Source organism: Salminus brasiliensis, chromosome 13, assembly GCF_030463535.1.
Source record: "Salminus brasiliensis chromosome 13, fSalBra1.hap2, whole genome shotgun sequence".
In the NCBI taxonomy this organism is placed as follows: domain Eukaryota; kingdom Metazoa; phylum Chordata; class Actinopteri; order Characiformes; family Bryconidae; genus Salminus; species Salminus brasiliensis.
Window position 1 is genome coordinate 13447724 of NC_132890.1, and position 22093 is coordinate 13469816.

At 46.6% G+C, this 22093-nt stretch overlaps 14 non-coding genes across 14 annotated transcripts; all 14 read left to right on the plus strand.

Moving 5' to 3' along the window:
* Nucleotides 1-1086: 1086 nt before the first annotated feature.
* On the plus strand, nt 1087-1205 carry LOC140575744 (5S ribosomal RNA). Its single transcript, XR_011981009.1, has one exon. It is a non-coding gene; the product is annotated as a 5S ribosomal RNA (ribosomal RNA).
* A 1389-nt stretch (nt 1206-2594) lies between these two features.
* On the plus strand, nt 2595-2713 carry LOC140576180 (5S ribosomal RNA). The gene has a single exon (XR_011981407.1). It is a non-coding gene; the product is annotated as a 5S ribosomal RNA (ribosomal RNA).
* Nucleotides 2714-4102: 1389 nt separating this feature from the next.
* LOC140575774 (5S ribosomal RNA) lies at nt 4103-4221 on the plus strand. Its single transcript, XR_011981037.1, has one exon. It is a non-coding gene; the product is annotated as a 5S ribosomal RNA (ribosomal RNA).
* A 1389-nt stretch (nt 4222-5610) lies between these two features.
* Nucleotides 5611-5729, plus strand: LOC140576451 (5S ribosomal RNA). Its single transcript, XR_011981663.1, has one exon. It is a non-coding gene; the product is annotated as a 5S ribosomal RNA (ribosomal RNA).
* A 1391-nt stretch (nt 5730-7120) lies between these two features.
* On the plus strand, nt 7121-7239 carry LOC140575745 (5S ribosomal RNA). The gene has a single exon (XR_011981010.1). It is a non-coding gene; the product is annotated as a 5S ribosomal RNA (ribosomal RNA).
* A 1389-nt stretch (nt 7240-8628) lies between these two features.
* On the plus strand, nt 8629-8747 carry LOC140576181 (5S ribosomal RNA). The gene has a single exon (XR_011981408.1). It is a non-coding gene; the product is annotated as a 5S ribosomal RNA (ribosomal RNA).
* A 1389-nt stretch (nt 8748-10136) lies between these two features.
* Nucleotides 10137-10255, plus strand: LOC140575928 (5S ribosomal RNA). The gene has a single exon (XR_011981180.1). It is a non-coding gene; the product is annotated as a 5S ribosomal RNA (ribosomal RNA).
* Nucleotides 10256-11644: 1389 nt separating this feature from the next.
* LOC140576452 (5S ribosomal RNA) lies at nt 11645-11763 on the plus strand. Its single transcript, XR_011981664.1, has one exon. It is a non-coding gene; the product is annotated as a 5S ribosomal RNA (ribosomal RNA).
* Nucleotides 11764-13152: 1389 nt separating this feature from the next.
* LOC140576425 (5S ribosomal RNA) lies at nt 13153-13271 on the plus strand. Its single transcript, XR_011981639.1, has one exon. It is a non-coding gene; the product is annotated as a 5S ribosomal RNA (ribosomal RNA).
* Nucleotides 13272-14660: 1389 nt separating this feature from the next.
* LOC140576182 (5S ribosomal RNA) lies at nt 14661-14779 on the plus strand. Its single transcript, XR_011981409.1, has one exon. It is a non-coding gene; the product is annotated as a 5S ribosomal RNA (ribosomal RNA).
* Nucleotides 14780-16168: 1389 nt separating this feature from the next.
* On the plus strand, nt 16169-16287 carry LOC140575653 (5S ribosomal RNA). Its single transcript, XR_011980923.1, has one exon. It is a non-coding gene; the product is annotated as a 5S ribosomal RNA (ribosomal RNA).
* Nucleotides 16288-17676: 1389 nt separating this feature from the next.
* LOC140576426 (5S ribosomal RNA) lies at nt 17677-17795 on the plus strand. The gene has a single exon (XR_011981640.1). It is a non-coding gene; the product is annotated as a 5S ribosomal RNA (ribosomal RNA).
* Nucleotides 17796-19184: 1389 nt separating this feature from the next.
* On the plus strand, nt 19185-19303 carry LOC140576427 (5S ribosomal RNA). The gene has a single exon (XR_011981641.1). It is a non-coding gene; the product is annotated as a 5S ribosomal RNA (ribosomal RNA).
* A 1389-nt stretch (nt 19304-20692) lies between these two features.
* Nucleotides 20693-20811, plus strand: LOC140575841 (5S ribosomal RNA). Its single transcript, XR_011981099.1, has one exon. It is a non-coding gene; the product is annotated as a 5S ribosomal RNA (ribosomal RNA).
* Nucleotides 20812-22093: the final 1282 nt, after the last annotated feature.

Sequence of the window (22093 nt, forward strand, 5' to 3'; positions counted from 1 at the left end):
GGAATGCTGTGGATAAAAGTAACCCAAGCCTGCCAGTAGGGGTCAGTGTACGTTTGAGGAAACTGACAACATGGGGGGGAAAGTCTGTTACAGGATGTCAACGCAGAGCAGAACTACAACCAATCACAGTTGCAGCTCATGGGTGGGACAAGCCCAATATTTGCTGTTAAAAACAAACAAACAAACAAAAAAACACCTGCTAATTTAGATCACTTACTTAGGTCACATTAAAGCAACACATCACGAAAGGGAGTGAGCCGTGGGGCAATAACAGCACCGTTTCGTCACAGCCGTGATGTTTATTTCACCGTTACACGCAACCTCAAGTCATGGGCCGCCATTCATGGGTCCCCGTTCTCGTTTCGGGGGGCTGATTTCCAGTTGTATTGAGTTTTTTTAAAATTCTCCTCCCAGACCTGCCTGCATCTACAACAGTTGTTCTTTTGTCCCCCTAAAGCTTCACAGAGCTCTTTGAACTTGACATGGCGACGCCACTTCCCTAAGTCAAAAGGCTGGCTGGCCCACTCAGCCCGAGCCTGCTTCACCGGCATCCCTGCGACTCGCAACTCACCTCAGAGCGATGCTTCGCCCGGCGTGCTAGCGTGAGCTTTTTTCTTTTTTTTTTTTTTTGCCCGGCTTCCATATTGGTAGGAAGTAGCCTCTGCATTTATCCCGTATTCCTGTTGTACCTTAGTATGTGGAATTTAGGGGTGTAAATAAAAGGAGCCAAGACAGTTGAGAAAGATTTGTGATTTTGTAATTGTCCCGTTTCACGAGCCCATTCGACTCATGTGGCTTATGTGACTTTTATGTTGACAAGGCCGAGTCTGGCGGCCGGCGTTAGCCTTTGTTGCTGAATGTTCAAGTGTCAGCCAAAAGAGCAAGTTTTGTTGTTTTATTTTTTTTGTGAAAAGAGAAGGAGGACAGGAGAGAGCAATGAAATGTGTGATTGGTTTGAATGAGCTTGGTGGGGTTGCTTTGGAAGTAAGAAAGGAGGGCGAGTAAATGTGTGTCCCCTGTAGTGTGGAAAAGGCAGCCGTCTTTTGCCGCATGCTTATAAATAGGCTGAGTGGAAGCAGTGCTCTTGCTTACGGCCATACCACCCTGAGCACGCCCGATCTCGTCTGATCTCGGCTGCTAAGCAGGGTCGGGCCTGGTTAGTACTTGGATGGGAGACCGCCTGGGAATACCAGGTGCTGTAAGCTTTTGCCATCCTCAAGCACTTACATGCACATTCTTTCACTTGCTTTTCTTACTTTTACTCCATCTTACTTTACGCTTTCACAAATCTACAACGCATTACCCTTTCTTTTACATGTACGTCCTTGTGTTACATTTCATACGGCCTTTGGAGTCTTCAGAGTCGAAACATTTCAGCGTCAGATGCCGTTTAAGCCCACCTGCATGGCCTGCCATGGGATGGAAACCAATCAGTTGCAGTTTGGCTTAATTATAGCCAGTTGCTCTCAAAACAAAACACTGTAAAATATTCAACAAGAACTCTGTGGAGGGAATGCTGTGGATAAAAGTAACCCAAGCCTGCCAGTAGGGGTCAGTGTACGTTTGAGGAAACTGACAACATGGGGGGGAAAGTCTGTTACAGGATGTCAACGCAGAGCAGAACTACAACCAATCACAGTTGCAGCTCATGGGTGGGACAAGCCCAATATTTGCTGTTAAAAACAAACAAACAAACAAAAAAACACCTGCTAATTTAGATCACTTACTTAGGTCACATTAAAGCAACACATCACGAAAGGGAGTGAGCCGTGGGGCAATAACAGCACCGTTTCGTCACAGCCGTGATGTTTATTTCACCGTTACACGCAACCTCAAGTCATGGGCCGCCATTCATGGGTCCCCGTTCTCGTTTCGGGGGGCTGATTTCCAGTTGTATTGAGTTTTTTTAAAATTCTCCTCCCAGACCTGCCTGCATCTACAACAGTTGTTCTTTTGTCCCCCTAAAGCTTCACAGAGCTCTTTGAACTTGACATGGCGACGCCACTTCCCTAAGTCAAAAGGCTGGCTGGCCCACTCAGCCCGAGCCTGCTTCACCGGCATCCCTGCGACTCGCAACTCACCTCAGAGCGATGCTTCGCCCGGCGTGCTAGCGTGAGCTTTTTTCTTTTTTTTTTTTTGCCCGGCTTCCATATTGGTAGGAAGTAGCCTCTGCATTTATCCCGTATTCCTGTTGTACCTTAGTATGTGGAATTTAGGGGTGTAAATAAAAGGAGCCAAGACAGTTGAGAAAGATTTGTGATTTTGTAATTGTCCCGTTTCACGAGCCCATTCGACTCATGTGGCTTATGTGACTTTTATGTTGACAAGGCCGAGTCTGGCGGCCGGCGTTAGCCTTTGTTGCTGAATGTTCAAGTGTCAGCCAAAAGAGCAAGTTTTGTTGTTTTATTTTTTTTGTGAAAAGAGAAGGAGGACAGGAGAGAGCAATGAAATGTGTGATTGGTTTGAATGAGCTTGGTGGGGTTGCTTTGGAAGTAAGAAAGGAGAGCGAGTAAATGTGTGTCCCCTGTAGTGTGGAAAAGGCAGCCGTCTTTTGCCGCATGCTTATAAATAGGCTGAGTGGAAGCAGTGCTCTCGCTTACGGCCATACCACCCTGAGCACGCCCGATCTCGTCTGATCTCGGAAGCTAAGCAGGGTCGGGCCTGGTTAGTACTTGGATGGGAGACCGCCTGGGAATACCAGGTGCTGTAAGCTTTTGCCATCCTCAAGCACTTACATGCACATTCTTTCACTTGCTTTTCTTACTTTTACTCCATCTTACTTTACGCTTTCACAAATCTACAACGCATTACCCTTTCTTTTACATGTACGTCCTTGTGTTACATTTCATACGGCCTTTGGAGTCTTCAGAGTCGAAACATTTCAGCGTCAGATGCCGTTTAAGCCCACCTGCATGGCCTGCCATGGGATGGAAACCAATCAGTTGCAGTTTGGCTTAATTATAGCCAGTTGCTCTCAAAACAAAACACTGTAAAATATTCAACAAGAACTCTGTGGAGGGAATGCTGTGGATAAAAGTAACCCAAGCCTGCCAGTAGGGGTCAGTGTACGTTTGAGGAAACTGACAACATGGGGGGGAAAGTCTGTTACAGGATGTCAACGCAGAGCAGAACTACAACCAATCACAGTTGCAGCTCATGGGTGGGACAAGCCCAATATTTGCTGTTAAAAACAAACAAACAAACAAAAAAACACCTGCTAATTTAGATCACTTACTTAGGTCACATTAAAGCAACACATCACGAAAGGGAGTGAGCCGTGGGGCAATAACAGCACCGTTTCGTCACAGCCGTGATGTTTATTTCACCGTTACACGCAACCTCAAGTCATGGGCCGCCATTCATGGGTCCCCGTTCTCGTTTCGGGGGGCTGATTTCCAGTTGTATTGAGTTTTTTTAAAATTCTCCTCCCAGACCTGCCTGCATCTACAACAGTTGTTCTTTTGTCCCCCTAAAGCTTCACAGAGCTCTTTGAACTTGACATGGCGACGCCACTTCCCTAAGTCAAAAGGCTGGCTGGCCCACTCAGCCCGAGCCTGCTTCACCGGCATCCCTGCGACTCGCAACTCACCTCAGAGCGATGCTTCGCCCGGCGTGCTAGCGTGAGCTTTTTTCTTTTTTTTTTTTTGCCCGGCTTCCATATTGGTAGGAAGTAGCCTCTGCATTTATCCCGTATTCCTGTTGTACCTTAGTATGTGGAATTTAGGGGTGTAAATAAAAGGAGCCAAGACAGTTGAGAAAGATTTGTGATTTTGTAATTGTCCCGTTTCACGAGCCCATTCGACTCATGTGGCTTATGTGACTTTTATGTTGACAAGGCCGAGTCTGGCGGCCGGCGTTAGCCTTTGTTGCTGAATGTTCAAGTGTCAGCCAAAAGAGCAAGTTTTGTTGTTTTATTTTTTTTGTGAAAAGAGAAGGAGGACAGGAGAGAGCAATGAAATGTGTGATTGGTTTGAATGAGCTTGGTGGGGTTGCTTTGGAAGTAAGAAAGGAGGGCGAGTAAATGTGTGTCCCCTGTAGTGTGGAAAAGGCAGCCGTCTTTTGCCGCATGCTTATAAATAGGCTGAGTGGAAGCAGTGCTCTCGCTTACGGCCATACCACCCTGAGCACGCCCGATCTCGTCTGATCTCGGAAGCTAAGCAGGGTAGGGCCTGGTTAGTGCTTGGATGGGAGACCGCCTGGGAATACCAGGTGCTGTGAGCTTTTGCCATCCTCAAGCACTTACATGCACATTCTTTCACTTGCTTTTCTTACTTTTACTCCATCTTACTTTACGCTTTCACAAATCTACAACGCATTACCCTTTCTTTTACATGTACGTCCTTGTGTTACATTTCATACGGCCTTTGGAGTCTTCAGAGTCGAAACATTTCAGCGTCAGATGCCGTTTAAGCCCACCTGCATGGCCTGCCATGGGATGGAAACCAATCAGTTGCAGTTTGGCTTAATTATAGCCAGTTGCTCTCAAAACAAAACACTGGAAAATATTCAACAAGAACTCTGTGGAGGGAATGCTGTGGATAAAAGTAACCCAAGCCTGCCAGTAGGGGTCAGTGTACTTTTGAGGAAACTGACAACATGGGGGGGAAAGTCTGTTACAGGATGTCAACGCAGAGCAGAACTACAACCAATCACAGTTGCAGCTCATGGGTGGGACAAGCCCAATATTTGCTGTTAAAAACAAACAAACAAACAAAAAAACACCTGCTAATTTAGATCACTTACTTAGGTCACATTAAAGCAACACATCACGAAAGGGAGTGAGCCGTGGGGCAATAACAGCACCGTTTCGTCACAGCCGTGATGTTTATTTCACCGTTACACGCAACCTCAAGTCATGGGCCGCCATTCATGGGTCCCCGTTCTCGTTTCGGGGGGCTGATTTCCAGTTGTATTGAGTTTTTTTAAAATTCTCCTCCCAGACCTGCCTGCATCTACAACAGTTGTTCTTTTGTCCCCCTAAAGCTTCACAGAGCTCTTTGAACTTGACATGGCGACGCCACTTCCCTAAGTCAAAAGGCTGGCTGGCCCACTCAGCCCGAGCCTGCTTCACCGGCATCCCTGCGACTCGCAACTCACCTCAGAGCGATGCTTCGCCCGGCGTGCTAGCGTGAGCTTTTTTCTTTTTTTTTTTTTGCCCGGCTTCCATATTGGTAGGAAGTAGCCTCTGCATTTATCCCGTATTCCTGTTGTACCTTAGTATGTGGAATTTAGGGGTGTAAATAAAAGGAGCCAAGACAGTTGAGAAAGATTTGTGATTTTGTAATTGTCCCGTTTCACGAGCCCATTCGACTCATGTGGCTTATGTGACTTTTATGTTGACAAGGCCGAGTCTGGCGGCCGGCGTTAGCCTTTGTTGCTGAATGTTCAAGTGTCAGCCAAAAGAGCAAGTTTTGTTGTTTTATTTTTTTTGTGAAAAGAGAAGGAGGACAGGAGAGAGCAATGAAATGTGTGATTGGTTTGAATGAGCTTGGTGGGGTTGCTTTGGAAGTAAGAAAGGAGGGCGAGTAAATGTGTGTCCCCTGTAGTGTGGAAAAGGCAGCCGTCTTTTGCCGCATGCTTATAAATAGGCTGAGTGGAAGCAGTGCTCTCGCTTACGGCCATACCACCCTGAGCACGCCCGATCTCGTCTGATCTCGGAAGCTAAGCAGGGTCGGGCCTGGTTAGTACTTGGATGGGAGACCGCCTGGGAATACCAGGTGCTGTGAGCTTTTGCCATCCTCAAGCACTTACATGCACATTCTTTCACTTGCTTTTCTTACTTTTACTCCATCTTACTTTACGCTTTCACAAATCTACAACGCATTACCCTTTCTTTTACATGTACGTCCTTGTGTTACATTTCATACGGCCTTTGGAGTCTTCAGAGTCGAAACATTTCAGCGTCAGATGCCGTTTAAGCCCACCTGCATGGCCTGCCATGGGATGGAAACCAATCAGTTGCAGTTTGGCTTAATTATAGCCAGTTGCTCTCAAAACAAAACACTGTAAAATATTCAACAAGAACTCTGTGGAGGGAATGCTGTGGATAAAAGTAACCCAAGCCTGCCAGTAGGGGTCAGTGTACGTTTGAGGAAACTGACAACATGGGGGGGAAAGTCTGTTACAGGATGTCAACGCAGAGCAGAACTACAACCAATCACAGTTGCAGCTCATGGGTGGGACAAGCCCAATATTTGCTGTTAAAAACAAACAAACAAACAAAAAAACACCTGCTAATTTAGATCACTTACTTAGGTCACATTAAAGCAACACATCACGAAAGGGAGTGAGCCGTGGGGCAATAACAGCACCGTTTCGTCACAGCCGTGATGTTTATTTCACCGTTACACGCAACCTCAAGTCATGGGCCGCCATTCATGGGTCCCCGTTCTCGTTTCGGGGGGCTGATTTCCAGTTGTATTGAGTTTTTTTAAAATTCTCCTCCCAGACCTGCCTGCATCTACAACAGTTGTTCTTTTGTCCCCCTAAAGCTTCACAGAGCTCTTTGAACTTGACATGGCGACGCCACTTCCCTAAGTCAAAAGGCTGGCTGGCCCACTCAGCCCGAGCCTGCTTCACCGGCATCCCTGCGACTCGCAACTCACCTCAGAGCGATGCTTCGCCCGGCGTGCTAGCGTGAGCTTTTTTCTTTTTTTTTTTTTTTGCCCGGCTTCCATATTGGTAGGAAGTAGCCTCTGCATTTATCCCGTATTCCTGTTGTACCTTAGTATGTGGAATTTAGGGGTGTAAATAAAAGGAGCCAAGACAGTTGAGAAAGATTTGTGATTTTGTAATTGTCCCGTTTCACGAGCCCATTCGACTCATGTGGCTTATGTGACTTTTATGTTGACAAGGCCGAGTCTGGCGGCCGGCGTTAGCCTTTGTTGCTGAATGTTCAAGTGTCAGCCAAAAGAGCAAGTTTTGTTGTTTTATTTTTTTTGTGAAAAGAGAAGGAGGACAGGAGAGAGCAATGAAATGTGTGATTGGTTTGAATGAGCTTGGTGGGGTTGCTTTGGAAGTAAGAAAGGAGGGCGAGTAAATGTGTGTCCCCTGTAGTGTGGAAAAGGCAGCCGTCTTTTGCCGCATGCTTATAAATAGGCTGAGTGGAAGCAGTGCTCTTGCTTACGGCCATACCACCCTGAGCACGCCCGATCTCGTCTGATCTCGGCTGCTAAGCAGGGTCGGGCCTGGTTAGTACTTGGATGGGAGACCGCCTGGGAATACCAGGTGCTGTAAGCTTTTGCCATCCTCAAGCACTTACATGCACATTCTTTCACTTGCTTTTCTTACTTTTACTCCATCTTACTTTACGCTTTCACAAATCTACAACGCATTACCCTTTCTTTTACATGTACGTCCTTGTGTTACATTTCATACGGCCTTTGGAGTCTTCAGAGTCGAAACATTTCAGCGTCAGATGCCGTTTAAGCCCACCTGCATGGCCTGCCATGGGATGGAAACCAATCAGTTGCAGTTTGGCTTAATTATAGCCAGTTGCTCTCAAAACAAAACACTGTAAAATATTCAACAAGAACTCTGTGGAGGGAATGCTGTGGATAAAAGTAACCCAAGCCTGCCAGTAGGGGTCAGTGTACGTTTGAGGAAACTGACAACATGGGGGGGAAAGTCTGTTACAGGATGTCAACGCAGAGCAGAACTACAACCAATCACAGTTGCAGCTCATGGGTGGGACAAGCCCAATATTTGCTGTTAAAAACAAACAAACAAACAAAAAAACACCTGCTAATTTAGATCACTTACTTAGGTCACATTAAAGCAACACATCACGAAAGGGAGTGAGCCGTGGGGCAATAACAGCACCGTTTCGTCACAGCCGTGATGTTTATTTCACCGTTACACGCAACCTCAAGTCATGGGCCGCCATTCATGGGTCCCCGTTCTCGTTTCGGGGGGCTGATTTCCAGTTGTATTGAGTTTTTTTAAAATTCTCCTCCCAGACCTGCCTGCATCTACAACAGTTGTTCTTTTGTCCCCCTAAAGCTTCACAGAGCTCTTTGAACTTGACATGGCGACGCCACTTCCCTAAGTCAAAAGGCTGGCTGGCCCACTCAGCCCGAGCCTGCTTCACCGGCATCCCTGCGACTCGCAACTCACCTCAGAGCGATGCTTCGCCCGGCGTGCTAGCGTGAGCTTTTTTCTTTTTTTTTTTTTGCCCGGCTTCCATATTGGTAGGAAGTAGCCTCTGCATTTATCCCGTATTCCTGTTGTACCTTAGTATGTGGAATTTAGGGGTGTAAATAAAAGGAGCCAAGACAGTTGAGAAAGATTTGTGATTTTGTAATTGTCCCGTTTCACGAGCCCATTCGACTCATGTGGCTTATGTGACTTTTATGTTGACAAGGCCGAGTCTGGCGGCCGGCGTTAGCCTTTGTTGCTGAATGTTCAAGTGTCAGCCAAAAGAGCAAGTTTTGTTGTTTTATTTTTTTTGTGAAAAGAGAAGGAGGACAGGAGAGAGCAATGAAATGTGTGATTGGTTTGAATGAGCTTGGTGGGGTTGCTTTGGAAGTAAGAAAGGAGGGCGAGTAAATGTGTGTCCCCTGTAGTGTGGAAAAGGCAGCCGTCTTTTGCCGCATGCTTATAAATAGGCTGAGTGGAAGCAGTGCTCTCGCTTACGGCCATACCACCCTGAGCACGCCCGATCTCGTCTGATCTCGGAAGCTAAGCAGGGTCGGGCCTGGTTAGTACTTGGATGGGAGACCGCCTGGGAATACCAGGTGCTGTAAGCTTTTGCCATCCTCAAGCACTTACATGCACATTCTTTCACTTGCTTTTCTTACTTTTACTCCATCTTACTTTACGCTTTCACAAATCTACAACGCATTACCCTTTCTTTTACATGTACGTCCTTGTGTTACATTTCATACGGCCTTTGGAGTCTTCAGAGTCGAAACATTTCAGCGTCAGATGCCGTTTAAGCCCACCTGCATGGCCTGCCATGGGATGGAAACCAATCAGTTGCAGTTTGGCTTAATTATAGCCAGTTGCTCTCAAAACAAAACACTGTAAAATATTCAACAAGAACTCTGTGGAGGGAATGCTGTGGATAAAAGTAACCCAAGCCTGCCAGTAGGGGTCAGTGTACGTTTGAGGAAACTGACAACATGGGGGGGAAAGTCTGTTACAGGATGTCAACGCAGAGCAGAACTACAACCAATCACAGTTGCAGCTCATGGGTGGGACAAGCCCAATATTTGCTGTTAAAAACAAACAAACAAACAAAAAAACACCTGCTAATTTAGATCACTTACTTAGGTCACATTAAAGCAACACATCACGAAAGGGAGTGAGCCGTGGGGCAATAACAGCACCGTTTCGTCACAGCCGTGATGTTTATTTCACCGTTACACGCAACCTCAAGTCATGGGCCGCCATTCATGGGTCCCCGTTCTCGTTTCGGGGGGCTGATTTCCAGTTGTATTGAGTTTTTTTAAAATTCTCCTCCCAGACCTGCCTGCATCTACAACAGTTGTTCTTTTGTCCCCCTAAAGCTTCACAGAGCTCTTTGAACTTGACATGGCGACGCCACTTCCCTAAGTCAAAAGGCTGGCTGGCCCACTCAGCCCGAGCCTGCTTCACCGGCATCCCTGCGACTCGCAACTCACCTCAGAGCGATGCTTCGCCCGGCGTGCTAGCGTGAGCTTTTTTCTTTTTTTTTTTTTGCCCGGCTTCCATATTGGTAGGAAGTAGCCTCTGCATTTATCCCGTATTCCTGTTGTACCTTAGTATGTGGAATTTAGGGGTGTAAATAAAAGGAGCCAAGACAGTTGAGAAAGATTTGTGATTTTGTAATTGTCCCGTTTCACGAGCCCATTCGACTCATGTGGCTTATGTGACTTTTATGTTGACAAGGCCGATTCTGGCGGCTGGCGTTAGCCTTTGTTGCTGAATGTTCAAGTGTCAGCCAAAAGAGCAAGTTTTGTTGTTTTATTTTTTTTGTGAAAAGAGAAGGAGGACAGGAGAGAGCAATGAAATGTGTGATTGGTTTGAATGAGCTTGGTGGGGTTGCTTTGGAAGTAAGAAAGGAGGGCGAGTAAATGTGTGTCCCCTGTAGTGTGGAAAAGGCAGCCGTCTTTTGCCGCATGCTTATAAATAGGCTGAGTGGAAGCAGTGCTCTCGCTTACGGCCATACCACCCTGAGCACGCCAGATCTCGTCTGATCTCGGCTGCTAAGCAGGGTCGGGCCTGGTTAGTACTTGGATGGGAGACCGCCTGGGAATACCAGGTGCTGTAAGCTTTTGCCATCCTCAAGCACTTACATGCACATTCTTTCACTTGCTTTTCTTACTTTTACTCCATCTTACTTTACGCTTTCACAAATCTACAACGCATTACCCTTTCTTTTACATGTACGTCCTTGTGTTACATTTCATACGGCCTTTGGAGTCTTCAGAGTCGAAACATTTCAGCGTCAGATGCCGTTTAAGCCCACCTGCATGGCCTGCCATGGGATGGAAACCAATCAGTTGCAGTTTGGCTTAATTATAGCCAGTTGCTCTCAAAACAAAACACTGTAAAATATTCAACAAGAACTCTGTGGAGGGAATGCTGTGGATAAAAGTAACCCAAGCCTGCCAGTAGGGGTCAGTGTACGTTTGAGGAAACTGACAACATGGGGGGGAAAGTCTGTTACAGGATGTCAACGCAGAGCAGAACTACAACCAATCACAGTTGCAGCTCATGGGTGGGACAAGCCCAATATTTGCTGTTAAAAACAAACAAACAAACAAAAAAACACCTGCTAATTTAGATCACTTACTTAGGTCACATTAAAGCAACACATCACGAAAGGGAGTGAGCCGTGGGGCAATAACAGCACCGTTTCGTCACAGCCGTGATGTTTATTTCACCGTTACACGCAACCTCAAGTCATGGGCCGCCATTCATGGGTCCCCGTTCTCGTTTCGGGGGGCTGATTTCCAGTTGTATTGAGTTTTTTTAAAATTCTCCTCCCAGACCTGCCTGCATCTACAACAGTTGTTCTTTTGTCCCCCTAAAGCTTCACAGAGCTCTTTGAACTTGACATGGCGACGCCACTTCCCTAAGTCAAAAGGCTGGCTGGCCCACTCAGCCCGAGCCTGCTTCACCGGCATCCCTGCGACTCGCAACTCACCTCAGAGCGATGCTTCGCCCGGCGTGCTAGCGTGAGCTTTTTTCTTTTTTTTTTTTTGCCCGGCTTCCATATTGGTAGGAAGTAGCCTCTGCATTTATCCCGTATTCCTGTTGTACCTTAGTATGTGGAATTTAGGGGTGTAAATAAAAGGAGCCAAGACAGTTGAGAAAGATTTGTGATTTTGTAATTGTCCCGTTTCACGAGCCCATTCGACTCATGTGGCTTATGTGACTTTTATGTTGACAAGGCCGAGTCTGGCGGCCGGCGTTAGCCTTTGTTGCTGAATGTTCAAGTGTCAGCCAAAAGAGCAAGTTTTGTTGTTTTATTTTTTTTGTGAAAAGAGAAGGAGGACAGGAGAGAGCAATGAAATGTGTGATTGGTTTGAATGAGCTTGGTGGGGTTGCTTTGGAAGTAAGAAAGGAGGGCGAGTAAATGTGTGTCCCCTGTAGTGTGGAAAAGGCAGCCGTCTTTTGCCGCATGCTTATAAATAGGCTGAGTGGAAGCAGTGCTCTCGCTTACGGCCATACCACCCTGAGCACGCCCGATCTCGTCTGATCTCGGAAGCTAAGCAGGGTCGGGCCTGGTTAGTACTTGGATGGGAGACCGCCTGGGAATACCAGGTGCTGTGAGCTTTTGCCATCCTCAAGCACTTACATGCACATTCTTTCACTTGCTTTTCTTACTTTTACTCCATCTTACTTTACGCTTTCACAAATCTACAACGCATTACCCTTTCTTTTACATGTACGTCCTTGTGTTACATTTCATACGGCCTTTGGAGTCTTCAGAGTCGAAACATTTCAGCGTCAGATGCCGTTTAAGCCCACCTGCATGGCCTGCCATGGGATGGAAACCAATCAGTTGCAGTTTGGCTTAATTATAGCCAGTTGCTCTCAAAACAAAACACTGTAAAATATTCAACAAGAACTCTGTGGAGGGAATGCTGTGGATAAAAGTAACCCAAGCCTGCCAGTAGGGGTCAGTGTACGTTTGAGGAAACTGACAACATGGGGGGGAAAGTCTGTTACAGGATGTCAACGCAGAGCAGAACTACAACCAATCACAGTTGCAGCTCATGGGTGGGACAAGCCCAATATTTGCTGTTAAAAACAAACAAACAAACAAAAAAACACCTGCTAATTTAGATCACTTACTTAGGTCACATTAAAGCAACACATCACGAAAGGGAGTGAGCCGTGGGGCAATAACAGCACCGTTTCGTCACAGCCGTGATGTTTATTTCACCGTTACACGCAACCTCAAGTCATGGGCCGCCATTCATGGGTCCCCGTTCTCGTTTCGGGGGGCTGATTTCCAGTTGTATTGAGTTTTTTTAAAATTCTCCTCCCAGACCTGCCTGCATCTACAACAGTTGTTCTTTTGTCCCCCTAAAGCTTCACAGAGCTCTTTGAACTTGACATGGCGACGCCACTTCCCTAAGTCAAAAGGCTGGCTGGCCCACTCAGCCCGAGCCTGCTTCACCGGCATCCCTGCGACTCGCAACTCACCTCAGAGCGATGCTTCGCCCGGCGTGCTAGCGTGAGCTTTTTTCTTTTTTTTTTTTTGCCCGGCTTCCATATTGGTAGGAAGTAGCCTCTGCATTTATCCCGTATTCCTGTTGTACCTTAGTATGTGGAATTTAGGGGTGTAAATAAAAGGAGCCAAGACAGTTGAGAAAGATTTGTGATTTTGTAATTGTCCCGTTTCACGAGCCCATTCGACTCATGTGGCTTATGTGACTTTTATGTTGACAAGGCCGAGTCTGGCGGCCGGCGTTAGCCTTTGTTGCTGAATGTTCAAGTGTCAGCCAAAAGAGCAAGTTTTGTTGTTTTATTTTTTTTGTGAAAAGAGAAGGAGGACAGGAGAGAGCAATGAAATGTGTGATTGGTTTGAATGAGCTTGGTGGGGTTGCTTTGGAAGTAAGAAAGGAGGGCGAGTAAATGTGTGTCCCCTGTAGTGTGGAAAAGGCAGCCGTCTTTTGCCGCATGCTTATAAATAGGCTGAGTGGAAGCAGTGCTCTCGCTTACGGCCATACCACCCTGAGCACGCCCGATCTCGTCTGATCTCGGAAGCTAAGCAGGGTAGGGCCTGGTTAGTACTTGGATGGGAGACCGCCTGGGAATACCAGGTGCTGTGAGCTTTTGCCATCCTCAAGCACTTACATGCACATTCTTTCACTTGCTTTTCTTACTTTTACTCCATCTTACTTTACGCTTTCACAAATCTACAACGCATTACCCTTTCTTTTACATGTACGTCCTTGTGTTACATTTCATACGGCCTTTGGAGTCTTCAGAGTCGAAACATTTCAGCGTCAGATGCCGTTTAAGCCCACCTGCATGGCCTGCCATGGGATGGAAACCAATCAGTTGCAGTTTGGCTTAATTATAGCCAGTTGCTCTCAAAACAAAACACTGGAAAATATTCAACAAGAACTCTGTGGAGGGAATGCTGTGGATAAAAGTAACCCAAGCCTGCCAGTAGGGGTCAGTGTACGTTTGAGGAAACTGACAACATGGGGGGGAAAGTCTGTTACAGGATGTCAACGCAGAGCAGAACTACAACCAATCACAGTTGCAGCTCATGGGTGGGACAAGCCCAATATTTGCTGTTAAAAACAAACAAACAAACAAAAAAACACCTGCTAATTTAGATCACTTACTTAGGTCACATTAAAGCAACACATCACGAAAGGGAGTGAGCCGTGGGGCAATAACAGCACCGTTTCGTCACAGCCGTGATGTTTATTTCACCGTTACACGCAACCTCAAGTCATGGGCCGCCATTCATGGGTCCCCGTTCTCGTTTCGGGGGGCTGATTTCCAGTTGTATTGAGTTTTTTTAAAATTCTCCTCCCAGACCTGCCTGCATCTACAACAGTTGTTCTTTTGTCCCCCTAAAGCTTCACAGAGCTCTTTGAACTTGACATGGCGACGCCACTTCCCTAAGTCAAAAGGCTGGCTGGCCCACTCAGCCCGAGCCTGCTTCACCGGCATCCCTGCGACTCGCAACTCACCTCAGAGCGATGCTTCGCCCGGCGTGCTAGCGTGAGCTTTTTTCTTTTTTTTTTTTTGCCCGGCTTCCATATTGGTAGGAAGTAGCCTCTGCATTTATCCCGTATTCCTGTTGTACCTTAGTATGTGGAATTTAGGGGTGTAAATAAAAGGAGCCAAGACAGTTGAGAAAGATTTGTGATTTTGTAATTGTCCCGTTTCACGAGCCCATTCGACTCATGTGGCTTATGTGACTTTTATGTTGACAAGGCCGAGTCTGGCGGCCGGCGTTAGCCTTTGTTGCTGAATGTTCAAGTGTCAGCCAAAAGAGCAAGTTTTGTTGTTTTATTTTTTTTGTGAAAAGAGAAGGAGGACAGGAGAGAGCAATGAAATGTGTGATTGGTTTGAATGAGCTTGGTGGGGTTGCTTTGGAAGTAAGAAAGGAGGGCGAGTAAATGTGTGTCCCCTGTAGTGTGGAAAAGGCAGCCGTCTTTTGCCGCATGCTTATAAATAGGCTGAGTGGAAGCAGTGCTCTCGCTTACGGCCATACCACCCTGAGCACGCCCGATCTCGTCTGATCTCGGAAGCTAAGCAGGGTCGGGCCTGGTTAGTACTTGGATGGGAGACCGCCTGGGAATACCAGGTGCTGTAAGCTTTTGCCATCCTCAAGCACTTACATGCACATTCTTTCACTTGCTTTTCTTACTTTTACTCCATCTTACTTTACGCTTTCACAAATCTACAACGCATTACCCTTTCTTTTACATGTACGTCCTTGTGTTACATTTCATACGGCCTTTGGAGTCTTCAGAGTCGAAACATTTCAGCGTCAGATGCCGTTTAAGCCCACCTGCATGGCCTGCCATGGGATGGAAACCAATCAGTTGCAGTTTGGCTTAATTATAGCCAGTTGCTCTCAAAACAAAACACTGTAAAATATTCAACAAGAACTCTGTGGAGGGAATGCTGTGGATAAAAGTAACCCAAGCCTGCCAGTAGGGGTCAGTGTACGTTTGAGGAAACTGACAACATGGGGGGGAAAGTCTGTTACAGGATGTCAACGCAGAGCAGAACTACAACCAATCACAGTTGCAGCTCATGGGTGGGACAAGCCCAATATTTGCTGTTAAAAACAAACAAACAAACAAAAAAACACCTGCTAATTTAGATCACTTACTTAGGTCACATTAAAGCAACACATCACGAAAGGGAGTGAGCCGTGGGGCAATAACAGCACCGTTTCGTCACAGCCGTGATGTTTATTTCACCGTTACACGCAACCTCAAGTCATGGGCCGCCATTCATGGGTCCCCGTTCTCGTTTCGGGGGGCTGATTTCCAGTTGTATTGAGTTTTTTTAAAATTCTCCTCCCAGACCTGCCTGCATCTACAACAGTTGTTCTTTTGTCCCCCTAAAGCTTCACAGAGCTCTTTGAACTTGACATGGCGACGCCACTTCCCTAAGTCAAAAGGCTGGCTGGCCCACTCAGCCCGAGCCTGCTTCACCGGCATCCCTGCGACTCGCAACTCACCTCAGAGCGATGCTTCGCCCGGCGTGCTAGCGTGAGCTTTTTTCTTTTTTTTTTTTTGCCCGGCTTCCATATTGGTAGGAAGTAGCCTCTGCATTTATCCCGTATTCCTGTTGTACCTTAGTATGTGGAATTTAGGGGTGTAAATAAAAGGAGCCAAGACAGTTGAGAAAGATTTGTGATTTTGTAATTGTCCCGTTTCACGAGCCCATTCGACTCATGTGGCTTATGTGACTTTTATGTTGACAAGGCCGAGTCTGGCGGCCGGCGTTAGCCTTTGTTGCTGAATGTTCAAGTGTCAGCCAAAAGAGCAAGTTTTGTTGTTTTATTTTTTTTGTGAAAAGAGAAGGAGGACAGGAGAGAGCAATGAAATGTGTGATTGGTTTGAATGAGCTTGGTGGGGTTGCTTTGGAAGTAAGAAAGGAGGGCGAGTAAATGTGTGTCCCCTGTAGTGTGGAAAAGGCAGCCGTCTTTTGCCGCATGCTTATAAATAGGCTGAGTGGAAGCAGTGCTCTCGCTTACGGCCATACCACCCTGAGCACGCCTGATCTCGTCTGATCTCGGAAGCTAAGCAGGGTAGGGCCTGGTTAGTACTTGGATGGGAGACCGCCTGGGAATACCAGGTGCTGTGAGCTTTTGCCATCCTCAAGCACTTACATGCACATTCTTTCACTTGCTTTTCTTACTTTTACTCCATCTTACTTTACGCTTTCACAAATCTACAACGCATTACCCTTTCTTTTACATGTACGTCCTTGTGTTACATTTCATACGGCCTTTGGAGTCTTCAGAGTCGAAACATTTCAGCGTCAGATGCCGTTTAAGCCCACCTGCATGGCCTGCCATGGGATGGAAACCAATCAGTTGCAGTTTGGCTTAATTATAGCCAGTTGCTCTCAAAACAAAACACTGTAAAATATTCAACAAGAACTCTGTGGAGGGAATGCTGTGGATAAAAGTAACCCAAGCCTGCCAGTAGGGGTCAGTGTACGTTTGAGGAAACTGACAACATGGGGGGGAAAGTCTGTTACAGGATGTCAACGCAGAGCAGAACTACAACCAATCACAGTTGCAGCTCATGGGTGGGACAAGCCCAATATTTGCTGTTAAAAACAAACAAACAAACAAAAAAACACCTGCTAATTTAGATCACTTACTTAGGTCACATTAAAGCAACACATCACGAAAGGGAGTGAGCCGTGGGGCAATAACAGCACCGTTTCGTCACAGCCGTGATGTTTATTTCACCGTTACACGCAACCTCAAGTCATGGGCCGCCATTCATGGGTCCCCGTTCTCGTTTCGGGGGGCTGATTTCCAGTTGTATTGAGTTTTTTTAAAATTCTCCTCCCAGACCTGCCTGCATCTACAACAGTTGTTCTTTTGTCCCCCTAAAGCTTCACAGAGCTCTTTGAACTTGACATGGCGACGCCACTTCCCTAAGTCAAAAGGCTGGCTGGCCCACTCAGCCCGAGCCTGCTTCACCGGCATCCCTGCGACTCGCAACTCACCTCAGAGCGATGCTTCGCCCGGCGTGCTAGCGTGAGCTTTTTTCTTTTTTTTTTTTTGCCCGGCTTCCATATTGGTAGGAAGTAGCCTCTGCATTTATCCCGTATTCCTGTTGTACCTTAGTATGTGGAATTTAGGGGTGTAAATAAAAGGAGCCAAGACAGTTGAGAAAGATTTGTGATTTTGTAATTGTCCCGTTTCACGAGCCCATTCGACTCATGTGGCTTATGTGACTTTTATGTTGACAAGGCCGAGTCTGGCGGCCGGCGTTAGCCTTTGTTGCTGAATGTTCAAGTGTCAGCCAAAAGAGCAAGTTTTGTTGTTTTATTTTTTTTGTGAAAAGAGAAGGAGGACAGGAGAGAGCAATGAAATGTGTGATTGGTTTGAATGAGCTTGGTGGGGTTGCTTTGGAAGTAAGAAAGGAGGGCGAGTAAATGTGTGTCCCCTGTAGTGTGGAAAAGGCAGCCGTCTTTTGCCGCATGCTTATAAATAGGCTGAGTGGAAGCAGTGCTCTCGCTTACGGCCATACCACCCTGAGCACGCCCGATCTCGTCTGATCTCGGAAGCTAAGCAGGGTAGGGCCTGGTTAGTACTTGGATGGGAGACCGCCTGGGAATACCAGGTGCTGTGAGCTTTTGCCATCCTCAAGCACTTACATGCACATTCTTTCACTTGCTTTTCTTACTTTTACTCCATCTTACTTTACGCTTTCACAAATCTACAACGCATTACCCTTTCTTTTACATGTACGTCCTTGTGTTACATTTCATACGGCCTTTGGAGTCTTCAGAGTCGAAACATTTCAGCGTCAGATGCCGTTTAAGCCCACCTGCATGGCCTGCCATGGGATGGAAACCAATCAGTTGCAGTTTGGCTTAATTATAGCCAGTTGCTCTCAAAACAAAACACTGGAAAATATTCAACAAGAACTCTGTGGAGGGAATGCTGTGGATAAAAGTAACCCAAGCCTGCCAGTAGGGGTCAGTGTACGTTTGAGGAAACTGACAACATGGGGGGGAAAGTCTGTTACAGGATGTCAACGCAGAGCAGAACTACAACCAATCACAGTTGCAGCTCATGGGTGGGACAAGCCCAATATTTGCTGTTAAAAACAAACAAACAAACAAAAAAACACCTGCTAATTTAGATCACTTACTTAGGTCACATTAAAGCAACACATCACGAAAGGGAGTGAGCCGTGGGGCAATAACAGCACCGTTTCGTCACAGCCGTGATGTTTATTTCACCGTTACACGCAACCTCAAGTCATGGGCCGCCATTCATGGGTCCCCGTTCTCGTTTCGGGGGGCTGATTTCCAGTTGTATTGAGTTTTTTTAAAATTCTCCTCCCAGACCTGCCTGCATCTACAACAGTTGTTCTTTTGTCCCCCTAAAGCTTCACAGAGCTCTTTGAACTTGACATGGCGACGCCACTTCCCTAAGTCAAAAGGCTGGCTGGCCCACTCAGCCCGAGCCTGCTTCACCGGCATCCCTGCGACTCGCAACTCACCTCAGAGCGATGCTTCGCCCGGCGTGCTAGCGTGAGCTTTTTTCTTTTTTTTTTTTTGCCCGGCTTCCATATTGGTAGGAAGTAGCCTCTGCATTTATCCCGTATTCCTGTTGTACCTTAGTATGTGGAATTTAGGGGTGTAAATAAAAGGAGCCAAGACAGTTGAGAAAGATTTGTGATTTTGTAATTGTCCCGTTTCACGAGCCCATTCGACTCATGTGGCTTATGTGACTTTTATGTTGACAAGGCCGAGTCTGGCGGCCGGCGTTAGCCTTTGTTGCTGAATGTTCAAGTGTCAGCCAAAAGAGCAAGTTTTGTTGTTTTATTTTTTTTGTGAAAAGAGAAGGAGGACAGGAGAGAGCAATGAAATGTGTGATTGGTTTGAATGAGCTTGGTGGGGTTGCTTTGGAAGTAAGAAAGGAGGGCGAGTAAATGTGTGTCCCCTGTAGTGTGGAAAAGGCAGCCGTCTTTTGCCGCATGCTTATAAATAGGCTGAGTGGAAGCAGTGCTCTCGCTTACGGCCATACCACCCTGAGCACGCCCGATCTCGTCTGATCTCGGAAGCTAAGCAGGGTAGGGCCTGGTTAGTACTTGGATGGGAGACCGCCTGGGAATACCAGGTGCTGTGAGCTTTTGCCATCCTCAAGCACTTACATGCACATTCTTTCACTTGCTTTTCTTACTTTTACTCCATCTTACTTTACGCTTTCACAAATCTACAACGCATTACCCTTTCTTTTACATGTACGTCCTTGTGTTACATTTCATACGGCCTTTGGAGTCTTCAGAGTCGAAACATTTCAGCGTCAGATGCCGTTTAAGCCCACCTGCATGGCCTGCCATGGGATGGAAACCAATCAGTTGCAGTTTGGCTTAATTATAGCCAGTTGCTCTCAAAACAAAACACTGGAAAATATTCAACAAGAACTCTGTGGAGGGAATGCTGTGGATAAAAGTAACCCAAGCCTGCCAGTAGGGGTCAGTGTACGTTTGAGGAAACTGACAACATGGGGGGGAAAGTCTGTTACAGGATGTCAACGCAGAGCAGAACTACAACCAATCACAGTTGCAGCTCATGGGTGGGACAAGCCCAATATTTGCTGTTAAAAACAAACAAACAAACAAAAAAACACCTGCTAATTTAGATCACTTACTTAGGTCACATTAAAGCAACACATCACGAAAGGGAGTGAGCCGTGGGGCAATAACAGCACCGTTTCGTCACAGCCGTGATGTTTATTTCACCGTTACACGCAACCTCAAGTCATGGGCCGCCATTCATGGGTCCCCGTTCTCGTTTCGGGGGGCTGATTTCCAGTTGTATTGAGTTTTTTTAAAATTCTCCTCCCAGACCTGCCTGCATCTACAACAGTTGTTCTTTTGTCCCCCTAAAGCTTCACAGAGCTCTTTGAACTTGACATGGTGACGCCACTTCCCTAAGTCAAAAGGCTGGCTGGCCCACTCAGCCCGAGCCTGCTTCACCGGCATCCCTGCGACTCGCAACTCACCTCAGAGCGATGCTTCGCCCGGCGTGCTAGCGTGAGCTTTTTTCTTTTTTTTTTTTTGCCCGGCTTCCATATTGGTAGGAAGTAGCCTCTGCATTTATCCCGTATTCCTGTTGTACCTTAGTATGTGGAATTTAGGGGTGTAAATAAAAGGAGCCAAGACAGTTGAGAAAGATTTGTGATTTTGTAATTGTCCCGTTTCACAAGCCCATTCGACTCATGTGGCTTATGTGACTTTTATGTTGACAAGGCCGAGTCTGGCGGCCGGCGTTAGCCTTTGTTGCTGAATGTTCAAGTGTCAGCCAAAAGAGCAAGTTTTGTTGTTTTATTTTTTTTGTGAAAAGAGAAGGAGGACAGGAGAGAGCAATGAAATGTGTGATTGGTTTGAATGAGCTTGGTGGGGTTGCTTTGGAAGTAAGAAAGGAGGGCGAGTAAATGTGTGTCCCCTGTAGTGTGGAAAAGGCAGCCGTCTTTTGCCGCATGCTTATAAATAGGCTGAGTGGAAGCAGTGCTCTCGCTTACGGCCATACCACCCTGAGCACCCCAGATCTCGTCTGATCTCGGAAGCTAAGCAGGGTAGGGCCTGGTTAGTACTTGGATGGGAGACCGCCTGGGAATACCAGGTGCTGTGAGCTTTTGCCATCCTCAAGCACTTACATGCACATGCTTTCACTTGCTTTTCTTACTTTTACTCCATCTTACTTTACGCTTTCACAAATCTACAACGCATTACCCTTTCTTTTACATGTACGTCCTTGTGTTACATTTCATACGGCCTTTGGAGTCTTCAGAGTCGAAACATTTCAGCGTCAGATGCCGTTTAAGCCCACCTGCATGGCCTGCCATGGGATGGAAACCAATCAGTTGCAGTTTGGCTTAATTATAGCCAGTTGCTCTCAAAACAAAACACTGGAAAATATTCAACAAGAACTCTGTGGAGGGAATGCTGTGGATAAAAGTAACCCAAGCCTGCCAGTAGGGGTCAGTGTACGTTTGAGGAAACTGACAACATGGGGGGGAAAGTCTGTTACAGGATGTCAACGCAGAGCAGAACTACAACCAATCACAGTTGCAGCTCATGGGTGGGACAAGCCCAATATTTGCTGTTAAAAACAAACAAACAAACAAAAAAACACCTGCTAATTTAGATCACTTACTTAGGTCACATTAAAGCAACACATCACGAAAGGGAGTGAGCCGTGGGGCAATAACAGCACCGTTTCGTCACAGCCGTGATGTTTATTTCACCGTTACACGCAACCTCAAGTCATGGGCCGCCATTCATGGGTCCCCGTTCTCGTTTCGGGGGGCTGATTTCCAGTTGTATTGAGTTTTTTTAAAATTCTCCTCCCAGACCTGCCTGCATCTACAACAGTTGTTCTTTTGTCCCCCTAAAGCTTCACAGAGCTCTTTGAACTTGACATGGTGACGCCACTTCCCTAAGTCAAAAGGCTGGCTGGCCCACTCAGCCCGAGCCTGCTTCACCGGCATCCCTGCGACTCGCAACTCACCTCAGAGCGATGCTTCGCCCGGCGTGCTAGCGTGAGCTTTTTTCTTTTTTTTTTTTTGCCCGGCTTCCATATTGGTAGGAAGTAGCCTCTGCATTTATCCCGTATTCCTGTTGTACCTTAGTATGTGGAATTTAGGGGTGTAAATAAAAGGAGCCAAGACAGTTGAGAAAGATTTGTGATTTTGTAATTGTCCCGTTTCACAAGCCCATTCGACTCATGTGGCTTATGTGACTTTTATGTTGACAAGGCCGAGTCTGGCGGCCGGCGTTAGCCTTTGTTGCTGAATGTTCAAGTGTCAGCCAAAAGAGCAAGTTTTGTTGTTTTATTTTTTTTGTGAAAAGAGAAGGAGGACAGGAGAGAGCAATGAAATGTGTGATTGGTTTGAATGAGCTTGGTGGGGTTGCTT